The sequence below is a fragment of the Symphalangus syndactylus genome, chromosome 20 (assembly GCF_028878055.3).
Source record: "Symphalangus syndactylus isolate Jambi chromosome 20, NHGRI_mSymSyn1-v2.1_pri, whole genome shotgun sequence".
Taxonomy (NCBI): Eukaryota; Metazoa; Chordata; class Mammalia; order Primates; family Hylobatidae; genus Symphalangus; species Symphalangus syndactylus.
The window spans coordinates 33187075-33203864 of NC_072442.2; the positions used below are offsets into that span (position 1 = coordinate 33187075).

Below are 16790 nucleotides of genomic sequence, written 5' to 3' on the forward strand. Positions count from 1 at the left end.
GTGTCTGCCTGGAGGGTGGTATGGCTAGCTTTAGTATTTCCTTCTGCAGCTCAGTGATGGGCTCCAGCAGCCCTCACCATGCCTCAGAACCTGAGACCCTTAGGGAAGGACAGGACATGCTGCAAACACAAACCCAGTGTGAGAAGGTCCTCGGGACACAGAGGTCACAGGTAGGGGTCTACGGACTCCAATTCTGATTTGCTGACCAGGATTCAACCATCAGCATGCTCTTTAACCTTATTAAGTCTTGTTGTTCCCATCTGTGACATGGGGAAGGCACTCACCTCAGAGGTTTTGTGTAGCAACAAATGAATATGATTAAAGTGTCTTTCCTGGTGCTACACATAAAGCCAGGCGTGAGTCCTCGTGCAGCTGTCCCCCATGTCCAGGTCCCAGAGGGTAGCCTGGACCCTGACATTGGGCCGGGGCTCAACAATGCCTGGATGCCAGGCCCCCTGGAGATACTGGGACCCTGGCCTGGGCCAGGACAGAAGGTGTTGCTGCGGCATTTGGAGATGTCCCCATGGGTGAGGACTGGGGCCTATGTGGCCCTGTGAAGGGGTGCACCCTAAGGTGGGGCTTGGGCACCCGGGCTGAGAGGGTACAGGATGGACGGGCCGGCAGGTGAGATCCAAGACCACTCTCCACCATGCTTCGAACAAACCCCTCACCCTCCATCTGCAGACTCAGCTCTGCATATTTAAGACACTAACGGTCCCTTACTTAAAAAAATGATATTTTGCTTGCACTCTCAAGACTCTTCATCCGACATCAGTAGGGAATCAAAAATCTCTTATTTGGAAACAGCACGTAGGGGAAGCAATGTTGACAATTTCTCATTGTCCCACAACCTACACATCCTCTGGGAATTATTATTTTAAAACGCAACATGTACTGTTAGTTTAAATCATCCCAACTGTGATAACACTCTTTAAATCTTCTGTAAACCTTCACATTTGAACCACTTGCAGATGAGAGTAAATCTATTAGGTGAGAGGAGAGTCAGCACTCAGTGGAGGTGAAATAAAATGAAGTAACAAAAACCTAGATTGTGGGCTAACACCTCCCACAATCCCCCTCAGAATGTGGCAGCTGAACAAGGAGACATGGCAGGCCCGGCCACGGTGCCCAGTGGGGCTTCCCTTCCTAGCTTTTAGGATACTGGACACTTGGGGCAAGTGTCCACCTGGGGCCTAGGGGTAAACCTAAGATCTGTGTCCAACCGTGGCCTAGTGGTCAACCTAAGACCTGTATTTCCCCTGGGACCTGAGGTCCACCTGAAGACTGGAGTTCACCTGTGGCCTACTGTCCACCTGGGGCCTGAGGTCACTAGGGGCCTAGGTATCCTTCTGGGGCCTGGTGCCCACTTATCCCTGATTTCTACCTGGATCCTGGGTATCCACCTGGAGCCATATACCATGAGCCTGGTTACCTTCCTGCGGCCTGGTGTCCATCTGGGGCCTGAGAGTCAACCCGGGGCCTAATGTATATCTGGAGTTCAGTGTTCACCCGGGGCCTGAGTTCTTGAGGAGCCTGGTCTTTATCCGGGGCCTGTATCTCTCTCTCTGTGTGTGTGTGTGTGTGTGTGTGTGTGTGTGTGTGTGTGTATGTGCATGTGTGTAATCTCACTTTCTATATAGTTTTGAAAAATAACTCTGGGTTTTTTTTATCATTGTTCTTATGCAGTTAAGTTTCGAGTAAATGGACACATTGATTTGTTTGTCTTCTCATTTTTTCTTATCATTGTGCTTCATTTGCTTTATTATTTCTGTTCATCACCATTTGAAGGGTCAATCACAGGATACCAAAAATGACTTTATAAGGAACAGTGGTAAAGAAAAATTGACCAGAAAATATGAAAATCTGTAACATAAATATAATTAGAAGTATAACTTTGAAATTTTAATTTAAACAAATAGGGAAAATAGGTGGAAAATTAATTGTAATTAGTTCTTTAACTAATACAGAAATATTGAAAGACAAAAGTAAAAAAGCTGAAAAAAGTATAAATAACATGGTCAATAAGCTTTATCTAAAAGTATACAAATGTACATTCAACAAAAAAATATAAATTTAGTCATGTTTTCAAATGTAGGTCATGAATTAGACAACCAAGGAGTAATCAATGCATTCTAAATAATCAAAATCATATTGTATTCCTCAAAGCCAGCACCAATTGGAGGTATATTTCTAACTTTAAGTATGTTTTTTAGAAAAAATTGAAAATCTAATAAAACAACTAAATCATCCACCTGAAAACCTAGAAAAAGCATATAAGTAAACAAAAAGCATAGCAAATTTAAGAATATAAACTACTTAAAGAAATAATATGACAAAAATTAAAATAAGAAAATAATTTTTGATATTAGCAGCAACACTAAGAACATAAGGTACATAAATGAAACACAGAATTTTGAAAAAGATATTACTAGAGATGTAACAGAGATTTAAAACATTGGTCTTAAAATAGCAGGAAAAAATGTTTATCCCTGTTCTTTTCACAAATTCCTCCAAAGAAACAAATAAGAACAAATAGAAAATAGAAAAGCACAACAAACCAGACCTGTTGATTTCACGCTCTCCTATTAGGTTGGTGTAAAAGTTATTCTGGGTTTTGCCATTAAAAGTAACGTCAAAAACTGCAATTACTTTTGCACCAACCTAATAATCTTTTGCTTATGATTTGCCTTTTTCTGCATATGGGATTGCGGAGAGAACACACCAGCCATGACAATCCAAGTATTCAATTTGCATATGTGCATTATGACTGGCATGGGTTTGTGGGTGGTGGATGTACAGAGTGTTGGCATAATTTGCTATAGGGGGGATGCTCTTAGGTATCCAGATAGAGTTACCAGGCAGGAGCCCATCACCTCTCTGAGTCTAGAGGTCTGAGAACAGGGTGGGTGGCAGAATATAGCGTGAATTCTGTGAGGAATTAGAGATATGGGGGTTACACCCTTGACCTACCTGTGGCCAGCAAGTCCTATTCAATGTGCTGAGTTTTAGAGAAAGGCTCAGACAAGGGACCAGAGCATGTGCAGGAGATTCCACAAGATTCCCAGGGTTCTGCTTGGGCCAGGGCCTTGCCCAGCACAGTCTTGAAAGGACAGAACTGGGGTCCTGCAGTCCACCTCTGTGGGCACCTGGAACTAGGACAGTCCCACTTACCCTAGTGTAGACAGGGGCTACAGGAAAATAAGCTTCCGTTTTCTCCTGTAAATAATGTGAGGTGCTTAGAGCATGAAACCACAGGGTTCCACATGCTCAGAAAGTGTCTGTTGACCTTGATTTTTTATGAATGATCCCATTTGTGCTGAGGCACTTGGAAAAAGCTATTCACTCCTGGGGGTCCTTCAGAGCAGAGAGAGGCTTGGAGGTTTGGGTAAATGATTTGGGATAGGACAGAATGTGCCCAGGCACTGGACCCTGTGTCAAAAGTCCCAGAACAAGATCAAACTTCATTTGGAAGTTGGGGGAAATTGCTGCCCTGGCTGAGGTGAGGTTGCCTCGAGAGTGAACTGCGCACCCCAGGAGCTGGAGGCAAAGAGGGGACAAGAGAGGCTGCTGAGGTCCTTCTTACTGCCCTTGGAGCCTGCAGATCCTGCTCCTTTGCCTCCTGGGACCCTGGAGAGCCAGCAACTTGAGGACTCCTAAATGCAGCTTCCTGTTTTGTTCTGTGATGCTCCTGTTGAGGCTGCGGTGCTGATGCTGGCTGGGTGGGTGGAGGACAGCCTCCTGTGTTCCTGGCACCCACTGAGCTTTGCTCATGCATCTGGAGCCAGGGGAGTCATGCTGAAGTCATGCATTTCCTGTTCTTGTGAATAATCTCCATATTATGAGGTGGCCAGAAGCAGGAAAGGGCATTTGACATCCTCCCATTTATTCACTCAGCGACTCTGCCCTTAGCATTAGTCCTATGTGCCAGGTGCCCTGGTGGGCCCAGCGTATGGCATTGAAAATGATCTCGTGGTCCTTGACCCATAGGGGCCAACAGTCTGAAGATAGGTATACATCAAGCCCCAAGTTGATACCTAGGTGCCTGGTGAACATCAGGCCGCAGATGGACACCCTGGAGAGAGGTAGACATCAGGTTCCAATGGAAACTCGGCCCAAGGTGGATACCTTGCCACAGCTGAGTAGCTAGTCCCAGGTGGATATCAGCCTCCAGGTTGACATCAGTCCCCAAGAGGATATCTAGGCCCCAGGTGGATACCCACTGCATACTTGTAAGTTGTCAAGATTGCTTTTTTAAAGCAACACAGAGTTATCATAGAATATGAAAACTTTTAGTAGATTTTGAATATTCCTAAACTCCAGGAGAAAACATAATAAATATTTTTAAAATCAGCCTGTATATGAAATGAGTATTTTTAAATTTATCTTTCATGTTTAAGGATTTGGAATGAAATGTTACAAAAGCTATCTCTGTTATTTGTAGAAAATGTAGACAATGAAAAAATCAGAGGGCAAAAATATCTATATTTTTTGGCTATGGGATAATCACTGCTATATCACATTCCTTCTAAACTTATTGTCATAGATTTTTTACAATTAACATTGATTTTATGCCACGCAGTTCATTACATATGCAATGGAGTATTATTGTTCATTAGTATATCAGAAAGAGTTTGACTGTATGTATATTTAAAAAGGCAAAAGAGAGAGATGAATTTACATAATTCATGTTTTTCCACTTAGCATTTTATCAATAAACATATGTGATTGAGTGCAGATGAATGAGATTTCGTTCTGCACTTACTTCGGATGGCCTCATGCCCTATGTGCTTATCATTAAATATAATTCTATTGTAAACCATTTGGATTTATTTTTAAATATGTCCTTAAAGGAACAAAAACATCTACCTTTGATGCAAAGCAAATAAACAACAAGAATCTGTTCTAATGCTAGAACAAAAGCAAACTGAGGATGATTGTAAAATTACATATATCAATACGTCACTTTAGAGGCCACTTAATTTTTTTCCAAGGGAATATTTGACTACATTTCACTTGCATCGTCTTCAATGATTTTATAATTTAAACCTCAAATTATAAATCTAGAATTTAGAAAGTATATTTCCTCACTGGATTACATTTTTGGAAGTATTATTTTATATGTGCACAAATATTACAAAGTGACTGTAGACACTTGAAAACTGTAATATCTTTTAAAAGGAATTTTCTACATTAAACTGGTGTAACAAAATTGGTACATTTTTTTCCAGTATATTTTGTATATATTACATATTTAACTTTTTTTATTCAGCAAATAATTTTTGAGTATCTACTAAGTACTAGGTTCTGCATTACTAAATGAATTTAAAGAGTGAAATAACAGACATGGTCTCAGACAATAAAAATTAACATTAGGTCTCCTATTTATATATTTTAAAATGGTAATTATGAAAATTTTTTGAGATTTTCAACTAGATAACATTATAATAGCACACTTGATGTTGTTAATGTTTGCCAGTGAGCAAAAAAGAAAATAAAAGGATGGTTTAATTTATTCAACATACACTTTAAAATTGCACAAAATAGTCAAGTTTCTCTGCTTTGCAGTTGAATGTCTATGTGTTTTTCTCTGCAACTTGGCTTTTGTGGAGTGAGAAACAATTATTCTTCCAGCCCAATAAAGGCAGAAGAGTAACAATAAATCTACTATTTTAAATGCTTATCAAAATATAGTAAACATATTATTTCAGAATACTGAGATCAATAAGTTGACCTACAAAAAAAGCCAAACTGACAGTATTACTGAATAAGGAAAGGCCCAAACAGGCAAAATACTTTTTATTTTGCAAACTCGGTATGACACAACTTACCCTAACTATAAAGACTCTAAATTACCAAGATGGGTGCTTATAATATGGAGAGTAAAAACAGTCATTTCACTTTTAGCTTTTTTCTTTCTCTCAGAATAAAAAGTGTATAAGGAGTTTATAGAGAAGTTGATACTATAAGTTAATACTACAATGACAGCACTTTTCAAGAAAAGACTTTTTTCTCTCTTACAAATATCGTGTTAGCAGTATTTGTTTTCTCCAGAAATAATGAGGAAATAAAAACATGAGTATGTGGGTAATTAGTGTAGTTTCTTAAAGAAATCAGTTAGGCAACAGGCTAATAATGTATACTTCACTGGGTTTTGAATGCCAACAACCATTCTTTATAAGGCACAGATATTTTTCTAAAGAACAAGTATGTGAACCTGAAAAGTAATTACCACTTGGTAGTGACAATATGGATAGGGTGAAGGGTGTCATCAAGAAGCAATGAAAAGATACATTTGCAGCTAAATTTGAAAACCATGATGTTTAGTACATATGGTAATAAAGAATATTTTCTCCTGTTTCAAAATTATTTTAGAATTTAAGATAGAAGCTAAAATACCTAGGGATAATGATATGACTATCAAAAATTAAAGGACATTTTGAGTATTATAGGTTAAGAATGAGAACTTACTACCCAATGAACAGGGGATAATTCATTATGCTCCATATGCATTGAATTAAAAGATAGGCCCATTACCTGGATAATTTGAAAGTTTAATTTTATTTAAAAGTCTTATTTCATTCATCAAGCTAAAGGATTAACTCCCAGAAATATTCTAGGATTGCATATCCCCAACTCTGTAGGAAGTATAGAAAGAATGTTATAAGGGCCACCATCTAAACATTATCATGTAAATAATTTAGTACCATTCCATTTGCCTTTGTAGATTTAAAAATGTAAATGGCTTTCTCATATTATGAAACATCATTTTTCAAAACCCAGATAAACATAGTATATTGCAAGAGAATAATTATTTTCTTTATTAAATAAGAAATGCTGGATGCTAAGTCCAAAAGACATAAATTATTTTGTACTAATAACTACTAACATTTTATTCATTAAAATATAAAGGTCAAAGATTTTAAAATGATCTTTAAATGATTAATAACATGGTGATTCTTTTCCTATTTCTGTAAACCTTTTTGAGTCTTAAAAATACTAAACTGTACAAGCAATATAAAATAGTATATAAACTTGGATTAAAATATTCAAATTTACTAGAATGTGGACATTGGAAAGAATGAAAATAAACAGAAGCATAAAGCAGCAGACATAAAATTAAGAAAGCAACTAAGAGTGTTTAAAGTACATATTCATCTGTAGTCTAATGTCTACCATAAACAGTGAGTCTTCTCAGTAAAACACAAATTGTTCATGAAGGGAAAAAGCATGTTGTATTACAGAATATTCAACATAATTTTTTTTAGTACTAACTTGTGCCTGGAATATTATCGGTTTTTCTATTATGAACTTATGCACTTGCTAATTTTTTTCATAAAAATTGTATTTACAACTCCATTCAAAAGCAGTTTTTGGTGGGTTTTTTTTTTTTTTCAAGACAGAGTTTTGCTCTTTCCACCTAGGCTGGAGTGCAATGGTGTGAACTTGGCTCACAGCAACCTAGCAACCTTCGCCTCCCAGGTTCAGCTGATTCTCTTGCCTCAGCCTCCCGAGTGGTTAGGACTACAAGCGTGCACCACCATGCCTGGCTAATTTTGTGCTTTTACTAGAGACGTGATTTTGCCATGATGACCAGGCTGGTCTTGAACTCCTGACCTGAGGTAATCCGTCCACCTTGGCCTCCCAAAGTGCTGTGATTACTGGCAAGAGCCACCATACCCGGCCTCAAAAGCAGTTTTTAAAAGCAAACACAATATAACACCAAAGTTGAAAAATCTATGCTCACCCAAGGATGCCAGGTTTAATAAATTATTTATAGAATACTGCATCAAAAATAAGACAATAACCCAAAATATACCATTAAAGATGTATCCACTCCTACAACTAGAGATACTTAATCTGGTAGCAAATGATACTTCAATCCGTTTCAGCATGTCTGAAATCTGTAAGGACAAAAGTGATAAAACATGACCTTCATTCTTCATTAGACTCTTACAACACTTGAAGGAAAATAATTCCTGAAGCACAAAGAGGTGAAGAGGTGCAATCCTTCAAAAAGATATTCAGTGTTCAAAATCCAAGAGTGCAATATCAGGCTGGGTGCGGTGGCTTACGCCTGTAATCCCAGCACTTTGGGAGGCCATGGTGGGTGGATCACCTGAGGTCAGGAGTTCGAGACCAGCCTGGCCAACAGGGTGAAACCCTCACTCTACTAAAAATACAAAAATTAGCCAGGCATGGTGGTGTGCACCTGTAGTCCTAGCTACTTGGGGGGCTGAGACAGGAGAATCACTTGAACCTGGGAGGTGGAGGTTGCAGTGAACGGAGATCATGCCACCTCACTCCAGCGTCAGTAACAGAATGAGATTCCATCTCAAAAAAAAAAAAAAAAGAGTGTAATATCGGTACACACAGATAATATACTGAATGAAACAAATAGAATAATTTGAAGAGGTATCTTGACGAACAAGGGGTCATTAGACAGGTTGTTTTCATGTCTTTGAAGGAAATTGCAATGTGAGAAATTAGTACTTTGACTAAATTTAGTAAATTTAGTACTATTTAGTACTATACTAAAGGTACTATTTAGTACTATACTATTTAGTACTACACTAAAAGTTTATTGCCAACATGTATTGAGTTATTAACGTGTGTTAGGCAGAGTACCATATAATTTACACTTGTTATCTCATTTATTGTAGGTAAAACGTAATTTTGAACTCTGGGAGTATATATGAATTAGATGGAATAAAATTCTACTTAAATGGCCGTCAGTAAATCGGTATCTAGGAACAGGGTGATACAGTGCCCAAGTTTTCTATTCTTACTAAATGTTGTGTTTCATTTTCAACGTTTTCTTGGATATTGCTCTTTTTTGGTCATTTTTTTTTATTTTAGAAAACTAATAAATTGACTCTTCTTTCTACTGACTCTTGGGTTTTATAGAAGAAAAACTAATTAAATTCTGTACATTTACCTTTACCTCATTTTTTCTCTTTTAAATTTATTTTAATTGACATATAATAGATGTACATGTTATGGGGTACAGAGTGATATTTTGATATATTTATGCAATGTGTAAAGATCAAGTCACAGTCATTATCATATCCATTACCTATATCATGTATTATTTCTTTGCAGTGAGAATATTCAAATATTCTTTTATTTTAGTTATTTGAAAACAAAATAAGTTCCCGTTAACTACAGTCACCCAATAATGCTGTAGAGAACTAGAACTTCTTCCTTCTCTCCAGCTGTAATTTTGTACATATTAACCACATTTTTCTTATACTCTTCTTTCTCCTACTCTTTCCAGGATATGGTAACCAGAACTCTACCGTTATCTACTTCTATGAGATTAAAAATTTTAACTTCCATACATAAGTGAGAACATGTAGTTATGTGGTGTTTATGTTTCTATGCCAGGCTTATTTCACCTAACATAATGCCCTCCACTTGCATTCTTGTTGCCATAAATAACAGGATTTTGTTCTTTATGACTAAATAATATTCCATTATATGTGTATATCACATTTCTTTATCCATTCATCTGTTGATGGACACTTATGTTGATTCCATATCCTGGCTATTGTGAATAGTGCTGTAATAAACATGGGGGTGCAGGTAACTCTTTGATATACTGATTTTCTTTCCTTTGGATATATACTGAAAACCATAAGATTAAATTAATAACAATAGAAGCGTATGGCAAAATTATTCTTATATGAAAAAAAAACCTCTCAACCATTTAGTATAGAAAATATATGCCTTAACACGGAAGGACATAAAGGACAAATCTACAGCTAAGATCATACTGAATGTGGAAAAGGTGAAAGATTTTACTGTGAACAAGAAAATGATTTTACTGGAACAAGAACAGGATGCCTATTTTCACCAATCATATTTCACATAGTGAAAGTCTTAGCCAGGACAATTAGGTTAGAGAAAGAAATAAAGGACATCTGAATTGGAAAGGAGACAGTCAAATTGTTCCCGTTTAAAGACAATGTGATCTTATACATGGAAAAAAATAAGACTCTACCAAAAGCTTCTTAGGGTGATAAATGAAATGAATAAAGTTGCAGGATATAAATCAACATACAAAAATCAGTAGTATTTCTATATATTGATAGTAAACTAGCTGAAACAAGAAATTAAGAAAGCAATTCCTTTTACAATAGTTACAAAAATGTACTTAGAAATAAATTTAACCAAGGAAGTAAAAGATTTCTACAACAAAAATGACAAATATTAATGAAAGAAATTAAAGAAAACACAAAAAAGGAAAGACATCCACGTTTATAGATTGAAATAGTATTCTTAAAATGACCCACTATGCTATGCAATTTACAAATTTAGTACAATCACTAGCTTGTATTTTTAAAAGCACCTTTGCTGCATATTCTTAAGATACTCAATGGCAATGCCTGGATTTAAGTTTGAGGTGTTATTACATCTATTTTATATTGGGCACAATATAATGTTTGATCAGAGATAACAGTTTTGATTGGTCCTAGGTCATACAGTAATATATACATTGTGATTTATAGACAAGCTATCTTTTAATATTCAGGCATTTAGAAAGTTCATTTAGACAAAGTTATAAAAACTTGCCTTCTATTCTGCCTATATCACCTAAAAATCCTAAGAGGTAAATTTGATATTTTTTATTTGATATACAATTTATCAACACAATTAAAATCTAACAATTATCATGTGCAGAGTGTGAAAATCTCATCAGATTAAGGAACACAAAGTTATCCTTTTCATATTTCAGAAGTAAAACTGTTTTGGAAACTGTTATTTTTAGAAACAGTTAAAAACATTTTTTCGTTAGTTTTTCATGTAAAATTGTGACAACCAGCATGAAATAACTGTCATCACAGAAGCATGGTATATTCGATTCCAAAATATATTCTGTGTAAGTTTTAATATATTTATGCATTATTTATACTTAGATTGTAACCCATAATGTACAGATATTATTTTTCCTTCAACTCTTAAGCATATTCTTAAATAATAAAATTAAAATTAATGAATTATAATTTTTTTTTGGTTGGGAAAATGAATAGACACACACGTTACAGTGCATGACTTCACCTCATCATTTCATCTCATTTCATCATTTCATCTCATCATTTTATCTCATCATTTCATCTCATCCCATCTCATCTCATCATTTCATCATATGATCTCATCATTCATCTCGTCATTTCATCAAATCTCATCTCATTTCCATTTAATTATTTCATTTCATTTCATTTCACTATTTCATCTAATTTCATTTCATTATTTCATTGTGTCATTTCATATCATCTCATTTCATCTCATATTTTTCATCTCATCATTTTTCATATCATTTTTCATCTCATCATTTCATCTCAATTCATTTCATCTCATCATTTCATCTCCACATCTCATCACTTCATCCTTTCATTTCGACATTTCATCTCATCTCATTTCATTATTTCATTTCATCTCATTTCATTATTTCACCTAATTTCATTATTTCATCTCATCTCATCTCACTTCATCTCATCTCATTTCATCTCATCATTTTTCATCTCCTCATTTAATCTCATTTCATTTCATCTCATCATTTCATCTCACATCTCTTCATTTCATCATTTCATTTCAACATTTCATCATTTCATCTCATCTTTCAATTTCATTTCAATATCATTTCATTTCATCATTTTTCATTTCATCTCATTTCATTATTTAATCTCATTTCATCTCATTTTTCATCTCATCATCTCATCATTTCATTTCATCATTTCATCTCATTTCTTCTCATCATTTCATCTCATCATTTTATCTCATTTCATCTCATCTCATTTCAATTTCATTTCATTATTTCATTTCATTTATTTCATTTCATTTCACCTCATTTCATTTCATCTCATTTCATTTCATCTCATTTCATCTCATCTTATCTCATTTCATCTCATCATTTCTTCTCATCTCATCTCATCATTTCACCATTTCATCTCATTTCATCTCATCATTTCATCTCACCTCATCTCATCATTTCATCTCATTTCATCTCATCCTTTCATCTCATCATTTCATCTTATCATTTCATCTCATTTCATCTCATCATTTCCTCTCATCATTTCATCTCATCTCACCTCAGCATTTAATCATTTCATCTCAACATTCCTTCTTATTACATCTCATCATTTTATCTCATCATTTCATCTCAAATCAACATTTCTTCTTATTACATCTCATCATTTTATCTCATCATTTCATCTCATCTCATCTCAATTCAATTTCCTTTCATTATTTCATTTCATCTCACTTCATTTCATCTCATTCATTTCATCTCATTTCATTATATCTCATCATTTCCTCTCATCATTACATCTCATCTCATTTCATCTCATTTCATCTCATCATTGCATCTCATCATTTCATCTCATCTCATTTCATCATTTCATCTCATCATTCATCTCATCATTTCATCTCATCTCATCATTTCCATTTCATTTCCATTTCATTATTTCATTTCATCATTTAATTTCATCATCTCATTTAATTTCACCTCATTTCATTATTTCATTTTTTCATTTCATTACATCTCATTACATTTCGTCTAATTTCACTTCATGTCATTTCATATCATCATTTCGTTTCATCGCATCATCTCTTTTCATCTCATCATTTCATATCATCTTATCAACTTATTTCATCTCATCATTTCACAATTTCATCTCATTTCATCTCATATCTTCTCATCTCATTTCAATTTCATTTCATTTTTTCATTTCATTATTTCATCTCATTTCATTATTTCATCTCATCTCATTTCATCTCATCACATCTCATCATTTCATCATTTTATTTCATTATTTCATCTTATTTCATCTCATCATTTCATCTCATTTCAATTTTATTTCAATTTCATTTCATTTATTTCATTTCATCTCATTATTTCATCTCATTATTTCATTATTTCATTTCATTTCCTCTCATTTCATCTGATTATTTCATTTCATTTCGTCTCATTTCATCTCATTATTTCATCTCATTATTTCATTATTTCATTTCATTTCATCTCATTTCATCTCATCATTTCATCTCATCATTCATCTCATCATTTCATATCATCATTTAATCTCACCATTTCATTTCATCTCATCTCATTTCATTTCATCTCATTTCATCTCGTCTCATTTCATCATTACACCTCATCATTTCATCATCATTTTATGTCATTTCATGTCATCATTTCATCACATCTCATCTCATGTCATTTCATCCCATCATTTCATCACTTCATCTCATCATTTCAACTCATTTCATCTCATCTCATCACTTCCATTTCATTTCCATTTCATTATTCCATTTCAGCATCTCATTTCATTATTTCATTTCACTATGTCATTTCATCTCATTACATTTCATCTCATTTCATCTCATCTCGTTTCATTTCATCTTGTCATTTCATCTCATTATTTCATCTGATTTCATGTCATCATATCATGTCATCATTTCATCTCATTTCATCACATATCATCTCATCATTTAATCTCGTTATTTAATCTCATTTCATCTCATCATTTCATCTCATCTCATCATTTCATCTCATCATTTCGTCTCATCTCATTATTTCCGTTTCATTTCCATTTCATTATTTCATCATTTCATTATTTCATTTCATCTCATTTCATTATGTCATTTCATTTCATCTCATCTCATCATTTCATCGCATTTCCTCTCATCTCATTTCATTTCATCTCATCTCATCATTTCGTCTTATCTCATTTCAATTTCATCATTACATTTCATTATTTCATTTCATTATTTCATTTCATTTCATCTCATCATTTCATCTCATTTTTCATCTCATCATTTTTCATCTCATTTCATCTCATCATTTCAACTCATCATCATCTCATCTCATTTCATCATTTCATCTCATCATTCACCTCATTTCATCTCATCATTTTAACTCATTATTTCATCTCACCTCATTTCAATTTCATTTCATTATTTCATGTCATTTCATTATTTCATTTCATCTCATCATTTCATCCATCATCTCATCATTTCATTTCATCTCATCTCATCTCCTTTCAATTTCTTTTCAATTTTGTCGTTTCGTCTCATCATTTCAACTCACCATTTCATCTCAAAACTTCATCTCATCTCATCTCATCATTTTGTCATTTCATCCCATCATTTCATCTCATATCAAGTCATCTGATCATTTGATCTAACTGAAATGATGTAATGGAATCATGAAATGAAATGAATAGGATGCCCTCACTGATGTTAAATTTAAAAATTGTTTTTCATGTATTCATTTTTAAATTTATATGTATTTATATTTATATTTACTTATATTTCTTTTTACTTCTTTTTATTTATATTTTTACTTATTTCTTTATTTACAGACAAGGTCCTGTTCTGTGGCCTAGGCTGGAATGCAGTGGTGCATTCACAGTTCACTGCAGCCTCGAGCAAACCTGCCACCTCAGCCTCCCAGGTAGCTGGGACCCCAGGTGCACACCACCACACCTGGTTAATATTTTATTATTTGTAGAGATGCAGGCTTGCTATGCTGCCCAGGCTGGTCTCAAACTCCTGGGCTCAAGCAATCCTCCTGCCTTGGCATCCCAAAATGCTGGGATTACAGACATGAGCCACAGTGCCCAACCTATTTATTTATTTAATAAAGACAAGGTCTCACTATGTTGCCCAGGCTGGTCTTCAACTCCTGGCCTCAAATGATTCTCCAAACTTGGCCTCTCAAAATGTTGGGATTACAGGTATGAGCCACCATGCCTGGCCTAAAAATAGTATTATATTTTTGCGTTATATAATTTTCCATTAGGTAATATGAATATTCTGTACAGGAAATATGCCCTTAATTACATAGGCATAAACATTTGTTACATTGAGAAAAATCTAATAGAGCTAAAAGTAAAACTTAATTTGAAAAGGTCATTAGATACTCATACATTCTTACGTTTACACATTCTTTCATATATTCATATATTCTTTTAACAGTATCAATGGTTTAGAGTTATGCATACAAAACCATGACCTATATGTAATACAACGAATAACAGGCTAATAACTAATACAACTAATAATTACAATTCAAGGCATATTATATACAAAGCTTTAACTTCTCATCAGATTTTGTTTTTTTCGTTCTGTTTTGGCAGATACTATGAACACAACATTCAACTCACAGACACTAAGGAGCCCTTACTAAGCATAAAGTACTGTGAAAGGCCAGGGCTAGGACAGAACAGAGACAGGGCCAGGGGTACGACAGAAATGGGGCAGGGTCATGGCCAGAGAAAAACCAGGGGCAGGGTCACAGCCAGGGACACGACAGGACCAAGGCCAGGGCCAGAAGCAGGGCAGAACCAGGGCCAGGGCAGGGCCATGGCAGGATCAGGGCCAGCAGAAGGCCAGGGCAGGGCCAGGGTAGCACAGGGCCAAGGCAGTGCAGGGTCAGTGTAGAGCAAGGAACGGGCCAGGGTATGGCAGTGCAGGGTCAGTTTAGAGCAAGGAACGGGCCAGGGTATGGCAGGGCAGGGACAGGGAGGTCCAGGGCCAGGGCCAGGTCCAGGACATGGACAGGGCAGGGCCAGAAACATGGCAGGACCAGAAAGGGAACAGGGCAAGGGCAAAGCCAGAGAAGGACCATGGAAAAAACATGGTCATGGAGGGTCCAGGGCAAGGGCAAGTCCACGGCAGAACCAGAGCCAGGGCAGGCCAAAGGCAGGGCCAGGGCAGGGCAAGGCCAGGGTAGGGCAAGGCCAGTGTAGGGTGAGGGTAGGGCCAGGGTGAGTTCAGGTCCAGGACAGGACTAAGATAGCACAGGGCCAAGGCAGGGCCAGGGCAGGGCCTGGGGATTGTCAGGGCCAGGGCCAGGGCCAAGGCTGGGCCAGGGACAGGGCCAGAGCAAGGGCATGGCCAGGGAGAAGGCAGAACCAGAGAGGATCCAGAGCAAGGGCAGGGCCAGGGCAGAACCAGGACCAGGACAAGGCAAAGCCAAGGACAGGGCAGGGCAAGACCAGGGTAGAAAAGACCAGGGTAGGGCCAGGCCAGGGTAGAAAAGACCACGGTAGGGCCAGGCCAGGGTAGGAGAAGGCCATGGTAGGGCCAAGGCCAAGGCAGGGCAGGGCTAGGGTAGCACAGGGAATGGCCAAAAACAGGGCAGGGCCATAGCAGTGGCAGGACTAGCAACAGGGCCAGGGCAAGCGCTGGACCAGAGCATGGTGGAGACAATACAGGGCCAGGACAGAGTATGGCAAGGCAGGTCCAGGGCGATTTCATGGACTCGGTAGGCCGGGAGTCAGGCCAGGGCAGGGGAAGGGCAACGCCAGGGAGAAGGCAGGGCTGGGGCCAAGGCAGTGCCAGGGCAGGGCAGGACCAGTGCAGGGCCAATGCAGGGTAAGGGCAAGGCCAGGGCATGGAAGGACAGGGCACGACCAAGGAAGGGCCAGGAGAGGGCCAGGGCAAGGTCAGGGCCAGAACAAGGGTACGGCTGGGGCCAGGAATATGGTAAGACAAGGGCTGGGCCCAGGCTGGGACACGCAGGGCAGACCATGGCATGTGCACGGCAGGGCCAGAGCCAGGCCATAGAGAGAGTAGGGCAAATGCCAAGGCAAGGCTAGGGAAGTGCCAGGGCTGAGGCAAGGTCAGGGAAGGTCCAGGGCTGAGTCAAGGCTATAACCAAGACAGGGCAAAGGCCGGGGCAGATCTAGAGCACAAGTAGGGCAGTCTAGGGCACAGCAATGGCAAGACCAGGCCATAGAAGGGCCAGCCCAGGATAGAACAGGGCACAGGCAGGGCAGGGCCAGGGC

The 16790-nt window shown here is 37.4% G+C and overlaps 1 pseudogene; it reads right to left on the reverse strand.

Annotated features, from left to right (window-relative positions):
- Positions 1–15487: 15487 nt before the first annotated feature.
- Positions 15488–16539, reverse strand: LOC129469636 (tyrosine-protein phosphatase non-receptor type 23-like; annotated as a pseudogene).
- Between the last annotated feature and the right edge of the window lie 251 nt (positions 16540–16790).